The sequence below is a fragment of the Octodon degus genome, unplaced genomic scaffold (assembly GCF_000260255.1).
Source record: "Octodon degus isolate 3935 unplaced genomic scaffold, OctDeg1.0 scaffold00124, whole genome shotgun sequence".
Taxonomy (NCBI): Eukaryota; Metazoa; Chordata; class Mammalia; order Rodentia; family Octodontidae; genus Octodon; species Octodon degus.
This window is the reverse complement of record NW_004524700.1, coordinates 4,371,702-4,381,715: the sequence shown is the minus strand read 5'-3', so window position 1 is coordinate 4,381,715 and position 10,014 is coordinate 4,371,702. Positions and strand designations below refer to the sequence as shown.

The 10,014-nt window shown below is 40.7% G+C and overlaps 1 pseudogene; it reads left to right on the top strand.

The window, feature by feature from the left end:
- The first annotated feature begins 859 nt into the window (after window positions 1-859).
- LOC101581723 lies at window positions 860-7,555 on the top strand (annotated as a pseudogene).
- The last annotated feature ends 2,459 nt before the right edge of the window (window positions 7,556-10,014 follow it).

Here is a 10,014-nt window from a genome sequence, read left to right as displayed (position 1 = left end):
ATATCCCTAGCAAACATGCCCCTCCAGCTCCTGTGGATAGCAGGCACTGCAGGCTGCATTTGGATTTGTTCTGAGGACCTTATTCCTGTGGCACAGCAATGGTGTAATTCCATGAAAACAGTCAGAAGAATGCATACAACCCAGTCACAAAGGCTCACAAAGTACACAGGCCCTTCCTTGGGGCCACAGGAAATGTGATCACACCAACGCTCTTCTGGGTGCCTATGGAGGGCCGCTTGAGCAGCTCTCCTTGAAACAAGAGTGATGGTCCCATTTTGGCTGAGCCTGACCCTATTTCCTCGTATTGCTATGTACAGAGCTGGCTAGAACTTCTCTTTATCCTTTCAATTGGCCTTGAGCAATGTATACTGGTCTAGCTGAGGAGCTGGTGAAGTCTTTAAAGGTGACATGTGTGTTTCCCTGATAAACTACACCTGCTGCTCTTTAATATGAGCCAGATCAAGGCAGGCCAAAGAGCCAATGCTCTATGCTGCCAGCTGTGATGCAGCCTCAAGATAGAAGCTATGACTTCCTGGGGCTTAAGAGATTACATCCGAGTTGAAGCACCAGTCCCTCAAAACTTCAGATATTATTTCATTATAATGCAGATTACTTTCTCTGCAAATCCTCTCTGCATATGGCAGAGGTAAACATAGGCCACCCACCTAGCTCAGCTCACAGTACTCACCTACTTCCCACAATTCTCGGTCATCCCTCCTCAAGCCACTCCTCCACTGAATAAAATCGGGTACGGCCCTGGGTCAGCCTCTTGGTTCCAGAAAGCCATCTTCATGACTGGACTTAGGGCCCCTTGGCTCCCCAATAATTATAAATATGTTTCAGCATCTGTACTTTCGCCATGGGTTGCACTGGGAGTGGTAAATTATAGTTGACTTGGTGGTATTCCAAAAACGTATCCTGAGATTACAAATTGACTTCTTGGACCAAGATGAGAAACTGGAGGGGTCTATTACAGGTTCCCCTAGAAAGGCCTAACTTTAGGATGCACCAAGCTGAATATACTCATTATTCATGGACAAATTTGAAAGAGAAAAATCAAGCTTCACTAACAGCTGTTTGTTAATATGATACTACAAAAGATACATTTGTGATGACATGCAAACAATAGAAACACAGGATAAATATTGAACAAAGTAAAGCCTAAACCAATACTGTACTTTTGGTACTAAATCTTGCTATTCAGAAAATGCACATTTTATTCATTGCTGAAGCCTTATTAATATCAAAAGAGATAATGATCTCTTTATTCTGACCTTGATATTTAATTGAAGAGTGGTTTAGATTTAGGATTAATTATTCTAGAGGAAGGAAAAGACATTTTCAGTAAAAAATAAAAACCATTTGTCACTTCCTCCTCTATTTCCCTAATACTTTACATATTCTAACAATACAGCATATTTGAGTATGAAATTGGATCCTGCTCTCTTAAGCCAGTAAACTTGAGGTGTTGCTAGACAGCAAACCCCAACACTAGACTATTCAAATAACCATCCTCCTCCCTACCTGAATGTACGATAAGCATTTGATAAGCATGTCAAAAAGAAAATAACTAGATAACTTTGTAATAAAGCATCATGATTTATAAAGGAATATTCCCAAAATTTTTGTGTGTCTATGGGAAAAAATCCAGACAGGCAGAAGTAGGGGAGAATGGAATCTAGTTATAGCTCCCAGCATGCTTATGGCAACAATTTATCACTCTATTACTTTCCCTATTGCTTAAGGAAAACTTTTGGTTTCTCTAATGTTCAAAGAACAAAAATTGGTATCAATATACTGATACATTTCTAGATGTATTATATATTTTCTCTAAAATGTCTTTCTTTTGGGTGTTTGATGTCTTTCTAAAATTCATTAATCAGATAATATCTTTTCACTTTATACCACCAGGAGAGCATCCATTCAGTATGTTTCTATACTGGGAAATTTATAAACCTTATTTTAGAAGAGCCTCTAAAAACCCTTCAAAACATGAGCCATTGCTGTCTCATTTTAAGAATAAGAAGACTGATAAGCACTTTTTGCTGAGGACATTCACAAAGAGAATGACACTGCCCTCAGGGTTCAGCCTGGGAGTCAGGCTCTGGGTGTCCCTAAGTGAATGTGTTCACCAATTAGCTGTACAGAACACTCCTTTGGCTTTGCCTTGCTTTCCAAAAATTCTACAGTGAACATACAAAACAACCATGCTACAGAAAAGCAAGCAGATGCTATAATATTTCTAAAGTTCCCTCTAAGTGCTGGTACAAGAATAAAAAGCAATGAGATTTAGTTATTAGCCTGGTTATTCAAGAACTGAGTGCCATTTATGACTTCTCCAGGTGCTCTCCATTCCACTTTAATTTCTCTCTTAGAGTGTTTATCTTTTCTTATTTATTTCCAAATCATGTTCAAAAGTAAAGGAGTTCATATAGGCCAGTGCCATTGTTTTAATCTAGACATAAGGAGAAATGAACAGCAGCCATTGTAGAGGGAAGTTATGAAAAGCAAAGACTAAGACCTAACTTCGCATTGCTAAGGTAAAGCTCAGGGCGATAACAAATAAACTCAACCTGGCATAAAAGCAATCTCTTTCTGATACCTCAAGCATCAGGGAAGGGAGGCCCTAGGAACTGAAGGTCTTGCGTTATGCTCATCCAGAGCTGCAAAGATGGATTTGCCACCACAATGCAAAAATTCCAAAGCCATCCATGGAACACGCACCCGATGAACAGAAGATCGGAGGCATATAGGCACATCCGCTCCTTAACTTCTTTACCAACTAGCTGACATCACTTTCGCTAGTAAGATCTAGTTGGATGGTCCTCCTTGCAAAGAGAGAAGGAAAAATGTGTTGCTATCATCTCCTAACAACCATTCCATTTGGGAGACAAGGAACAGAAATCTTTGGCTGAAGCCAGCCATCTCGAGTACAACATACAAACAGGCCCTTAGGCCCGCGCTGGTCTTTGCCCTTCCACTATAAATTACAGGCTTGGACTTGATGATCTATCTGTCCTCCCTTAGGCCCAGGAAATTTACATGACTCAAAGTATCTTAAGAAAACTGTGTGGGACGGAGCGATCTCCGAGCGAGGCAGCAAGACAGATGCGGGATGCTTCCACGGAACAAGGGCAGAACAGGATCATCGGTTCAGCAACGAATGGAAGAAACCACTGGAGCAGCTGAAACTTGCAGAATTCATAGAAAAAAAGGTGGACACGAACAAAGTAAATTTGGAGGTTAGAAAACCTTGGATAACAAAGAGAGTGACAGAAATCCTTGGATTTTAGGATGATGTTGTGATTGAGTTTATATTCAACCAGCAGGAAGTAAAGGATCCAGATTCCAAAATGAGGCACCTCGATCTGACTGGGTTTTTGAATGAGAAAAATGGAAGAGAATTTATGGGAGAACTGTAGCCCCTGCTGTTAAGTGCACAAGAAAACGTCACTGGAATCCCTTCTGCTTTCCTAGAACTAAAAAAAGAAATAAAACAGTGACAGATTGAACAAGAAAAATTGGCATCAATGAAAAAGCAGGATGAACACAAAGATAAGAGAGATAAGGAAGAAAAAGAAAGCAGCAGAGAAAAAAGGGAGAGGTCTCGAAGCCCAGGAAGAGGCAAATCCAGACGATCTCTCCAGACGATCTTCCCCTGTCAGGAGAGAGAGAAAGCGCAGCCATTCTCGATCTCCCCGACACAGAACCAAGAGCCGGAGTCCTTCTGCTCCAGAAAAGAAGGAAAAAACTCCAGAGCTCCCCGAAACTTCTGTGAAAGTAAGAGAATCTTCAGTGTATCTACTAGTGACTTCCTGAAAGTTCCCGAGCCAGAACCTAAAGAACCTACTCTGGAAAAAAAATTCAAAAAAGAAAAAGACCCGGCCAAGATCTCGGTCACGTTCCAAGTCAAGGTCACGGACCTGTTCTCGCTCTCCTCATACTCAACCAAGAAGGCGCCATAAGTCCCGATCAAGATCATATTCACCCAGAAGGCGGCCAAGCCCAAGAAGGAGACCATTTCCTCGAAGAAGAAGCCCACCACGACGCAAACCACCTCCTCCAAGGCGCAGAAGGAGCAGATCTCCCGAAAGACGAAGGAGGCGGTTGTCAATATCGCTCTCTGGGAGCAGCTCGTCCTCCTCCTCATCTTGTTCCTGGTCACCATCAAAGAAAACCTCCCAAGAGGACATCCAGCCCCCCTCAAAAAACTTGTAGGTTATTTCCTTCAGTAAGTCCTCCGAGTAGAAGGCACAGGCCGTCCCCGCCAGCTACTCCGCCACCAACACGCGTCATTCCCCAACACCCCAGCAGTCAAACCCTACTACAAAAAGCCATGTTTCTGTGACAAAACATAAAGGTACTGAGAAGAGGATTGCCATCACCAGCACCAACGCCTAGAAAAGTAGAGTTATCTGCATCTGAAGGTTGGGCTCCATCCTCTCCGTCTGTCTCTGGGTCTCCGGAGCCAGCTACTAAGAATCCCCCAGCACCCTGTCCCCTGTCCAGCCTCAATCGCTCTCCACAAACTAGTCCCCCACGGTGCCAGGCAGGAAGGCTAAGAGCCCCACACCAAGCCCATCACCAGCCGGGAATTCCAATCAGGAAGGAGGTGGGAAAAAAAAGAAAACGGACAAGAAACACAAAAAGGATAAGAAGCACAAGAAGCACAGAAAGCACAAGAAGGAAAAGGCTGTGGCTGCAACCGCTGCGGCTCCTGCTACCCCGGAGACTGTTGCAGCTGCCACAACCACATCAGCACAGGCACAACCTGAGGCCGCCCCCAGCCCAGGAAGGAGACTGAGAGCGAAGCTAAAGACAACCTGGACGACTTAAAGAAGCAATTGCAGGAAAAGGCTCTGCGATCCATGCTCAAGTGCCCCCACAGTCCAAGGGGAGGAAGTCTCGGTTAGGATATAAATTTTATTTGGTTTGTACTCAATTCGATTTCAAAATTGCTAAGATGTGTTTGAGCTTTAGACTATAACATTTCTTGTAATAATTGCTAAGTTGAAGTTCACCATATACAAAAGGGGGGAGGCAAGGATTTACATTGCAAAAGGTGTGCGCAATGTGTTCGTGACACTTTTTTATTGACAGCTGACATAAATTCATTTAGAGTAAAATATTTTAAGCCAAAAAAAAAACTTAAAAAAAAACATTTAAGTATTGTTGGCATTTTTATTTCTTTGAATGCCCCTTGCTATTCCCAAGGAGGCTTTTCTCCCTTTCTTTTTCTTTCTTTCCTTCCTTCTTTTCTTTCTTTCTTTCTTTCTTTCTTTCTTTCTTTCTTTCTTTCTTTCTTTCTTCCTTCCTTCCTTTCTTTCTTTCCTTCTCTCTTTTTTTTTGTTCGCTTCTTCTTATTTGAGTCTTCACACCCATTTGAGTTCCGCTTCCAAACTCATACGGTTTGCAAGCTAGCCCAGAGTCAGACCCCTGGTAGAGTACCACAGAAGCATAAGTGGGTGTCCCAGTGCCACAATCTTCCCTGTTACCTGTGGAATCGCTGCTGAAAGGAATCAGGATTTGAGGCCGAGTTGAGAAAGAAAAATGAAAACTGGTTTTCCGGGACACTGGGCTTATATGTATGTGTGACACGTTGATTCAGAACACTAGAACTGGATTCTACTCTGTTCTGGATTGCTTTTCTCTCCTGCTTCCCTCATCACCAGTCCCCACCTTCCCCCTCTCCTCCTGCTTGTAAAGGCAGTTAAGTCATCCCAGGAAGCACAGATGGCTCCTTCAGTTACATGAAATCTTTGTTTTCTACAATGTGATGGCTGCATTCATATTTTTGTCTTATTCTTCCATTTGGGATATATAATGTTCAGAGCTCTTTTATTTGGAAGCTGGAAGAAGGTCCCAGACTTTGAAATAGTGTCTTGGTTTTATTGTTTTGGTTTGTTTGTTTGCTTGTTTTTGTTTTTTAAACCAAAGCTATATAATGCTTGTCTATTAAACAATAAATTTGTAAATTAAAAAAAGAAAAAGAAATCTGTGTGTGTTGTTTCTTTGTTTTATATATTTGGTAAAGAGTCTCACGACACAGCTCAGACTCCTAGCGATCCTCCTGTTTTCAGCTTCCCCAACACTGGGGTCACAGGTGTGCACCACCGCACTGGATTTTGTGGCCAGCTCAGCATGCCCTTGGGCCGGGCCAGTGCGGCTTGTGGAGCCGGATCTCAGTCCCTGTGCTTGCCTAAGCAGGTACTTAGTCCAAAGAAAACTATGGTTTTTTACCCCAAAATGTAAAGTCAATTTCTCTGTAATTTTAAGAGCATAATATGGCTTTTATTTGGGCATCTACTCTTGAATCACTAATATCTCTTTTTGTTGTCATTAAAATCAACTAATTGGGTACCGATTGTTCTTCTTATTCAATACTGGGTTAAAAATCTAGTAGTGAGGAACTGCTTCTGCATAGACAACTCTACCCTAAAACTATTTTTTTTTTCTTCTGTATTTAGGACAGGGTTTACAGGGTCTACCTAGTCTCACTGTGTAGATCAGAGTCATAGTGATTCTCCCATTTTCAGTCTCCCAAGAGCTGGGATTCCAGGTACACCCCAGTATGCCCAGTCTCAATAGCTATCTCAGCACTCCCCATGGGCTGGGCCCGTACCAAACTTCTCTGCCTAAACAGGCATTTTAGTCCGCTGAGCTATCAGGCCAGCCCTGATATGCTTATTAACTATGTGCTACATTATAATCCTTAGAAAAGTGAATGAATGCTGCTCAAAACATCAATAACGAAGTTGGGTGCAATTCGGTCTGGTACCTTATAATTATCATATTTAATCTGCATAGCAACACACTAGATAACTATTCCAAGTCCTCATTTTACATATGAGGAAGGAAAGTAGAATCAGTCAGTGAGGATCAGATCTTATATACCAACCCAGGTCTCCTGCTTTCAATGTGTTTTGTTTTGTTTTTTCAAATAAACCAAGGTTGGCCTCTTGCCCTGGATCCCCAGGTTTCACCAGATCCTTTCTCATCTTGTCTCCTCCGGCCGCCCGAGCCTTCCCCGATTCCTGCTCACAGTGTGCTCTGCAGCTGCCTCACAGTCCATGTTAATTTCCCATCAGTTTCCGGGAGCAGATGCTCCCGTGGAGCAGAGCAGCTTTCTCATCCCTGCCACTCTGGCCCATGGATGCCTGGATTGAACACAGTAGCCGCTAGCCATCCTTTTGATCTGAAAAGAAAAGATTTCCCCACCAGGCTATTCCTCATGATGATGTAATTAGTTTCCTCGACATACCTAGCTAATTTATGTCTAATCACAGGGGATGCTAAGAGAGGAGCAAAGCCATTCATCGTGGATCGTGCCCAGTTGCTGCGGATAGTGTGCGTGGTTTCTAGCTCCCTCCTCCACACGGTGTCCTCTTTAGTGATTGTTCAAAGACTCCAGAAAAGGAATAGGCTGCTCTTCAAAACCGGTGGGGAACTTCGCATTCATAAAGGGGTCCAAGGCCCTATTAAATTGCTTTTCTCAAACTTGGCAAAGACATTAGCGCTGGAAATCCTTTCAGCTTCAAACTGTCCCCAGCATTAAGAACAGGTGAAGCTCTTAATAACTTTTTGGAGATTGTTTTGATTCAAAGACACAACATGGAACATTCTGTACAAACAAATCCAGCTGCTCAAAATTTCCAGTCCTGTACGTAGAGAAGCAGCACAATATTTTTTGCCCAAGATTTTGTTTTGAAGTGTTGTTAGGAAAGTTGGTGACTAAATTTATGTACCACACAAGAAAAAACATTTTTAAAACATAATTCATAATTTTATTTAATGCACCACAAGTCTAATCTGAGATCTACAAAATAAGTATTAATTTGAGGGCTAGAAAATACTTTAAGCTGAAAAAGAATGATGACAAGAAATAGACTGTGGTGTCCTGTATTTTATATTGCCAGAAAACATTAACTAGAAAAAGAGGGATAAAGTTGGTGGAAGACAGTAGGTCAATCCATTAATCAGTCAACAATTCACTGGAGATCCAAACAGTACACAAAACCATCTCCTTTTAAAAGCATACTTAAGACAAATATTTCATAAGGGTAGAAGCAAAAGCCCTGCAGGCCATCATTGTTATAAATGAAGGCAACAAGAAAGAACATGGCTTATAGCCAATTTCCACATCTCTGCATATGACCTTAGCTGATTGTCAGGAATATGAATATGCTGGGTGACATCATTTAAGAGGCCTGAAAACATTGGAGAAAGAGTTGTAACATCCACTAAAAAAGAAACACTTGAACAGATCTTAAATTGCTATTTCAAGACAAGATATCAAGTCTGCATCTTGTCCTCTAAATAACTATTACAAAGACAACAATATGCAATGTATTAATTATTGTAACTGTCCTACTAACCTATTTTGAAACTGTTTCATTGTTATTTTATCTTTTTTCCTCAATAAAATGAATAATTTTTTTTAAAATTGTTATTTCAAAAAAAATTTATAGTTTGGGTTTTGATTTGAAGTTTTGGATTGGTATTTTCCCAATAAAATTTTTTTTAAAAATGGATGCTATAATGAATTATATGGATGATTAGACATATGCAGGACAGCAGAAGCAGGAAAGAGGACTTCACACTAGAGAGCAAGGTAAGCTTCTCAGGGGTAGGCAGCCTGCCACACACCTCCCAATCCTAGAGACAGGGAGACACTGCTCTTTCTCTCTTTCTAAATAAACACTGCAAGTTCTGAGACTTATCATAAGCATGCATGCCTGCTTCTGCTTGATGTGTTTTTAAATTTCTAACTACCCTGTTTTTGTTTGTTTATTTTGGTGCTGAAGCACAAATCCATAGGAGCGATACCAGGGAACTCCATGCAGAGCCCTTTTATTTATTTATTTATTTTTTTTTTTTTCTGAGACTGTCTCAGCAAGTCGCCCAGGTGGGAATCAAGCTTGTGATTGTCCTGTCTCAGCTTTCCTCTAGATAGTTTCTGAACTTCTCATTTGCCAATGGAGCCACTGATAAAATTAAATGTCTTATCCACAGACAAAAGAAGTTTAATATACAGTAGTTGTTTAAATTTTTTGTTTATCACCATGTGCACTCTCATATAGTGCTAAGTAGGTCCAGCCAATCAAGCAAGCAGGGCAAGATACTGATAAAAGTCAAAATTTGATACAGTTTCCAATGAGTACCAAAGATATTAAGGCGGGATCCCAAATCTTATCCTTTTGGACTGAGAATCCCAAAGTTTTCTTTCCCATTCCCCTATTATGTTTCCTCTATATAGTACCTCTAGATATTCATCAAATTGTATATATTTTTAGTTGTCCAAGGATCCATCTGCCCTTTATGAGATAATTTCTATCTCATAGCATTTATGACACCTATATTTAGCATGTTTTAATAATTACTGCTAAATGAAAACATTTTAATTAGGATGATGGGCAGTACATTAATATCATCAATAACAATTGCCTCCTTGCCAGGAGATCCCGAGAATTCATTATCTGATGAGCAAACAGCATCATTTTTCCAGTCAAAATTTCAATGAGGACACTGGACATTACCTTGAGACCATCCCAGGTGGAAGACTCCAGGGCTGAGATTCCAAGATCCATAAACTCACATTCTGTTTAAATTATAATCTTGCTTCCCAAATAATAAGGTTAGCCCTGAAATATCACTGTCGTTATTGCTAGTCCTTTTTCTTCCTGCCATTCAAAGAATAAATTGAATGGAAATGCATTCGATTATTGCTACAGAATTTTCTCTGGAAAACAAGCATTTTCAGTTTGGATTGTTATAAAACTGTCTTGAAAGGCTGGCATGTGCCCAACTTTGGGATGTTATTTGGATTAAAGAAAAGAAGAAATGATAACAAGGAATGGCAATACATTAAAATGGAGTTAACTTCTCTCTTCCAGATATTTCTCTGGGTGGCATTTGCAATCAAATGCAAACTTCTTTTTTATAAGGAATGAGGACTGACTTAAAATAAATTATCTGTAAAAATACGCAAGACCTTAGCATTGCAAAATAAAATGA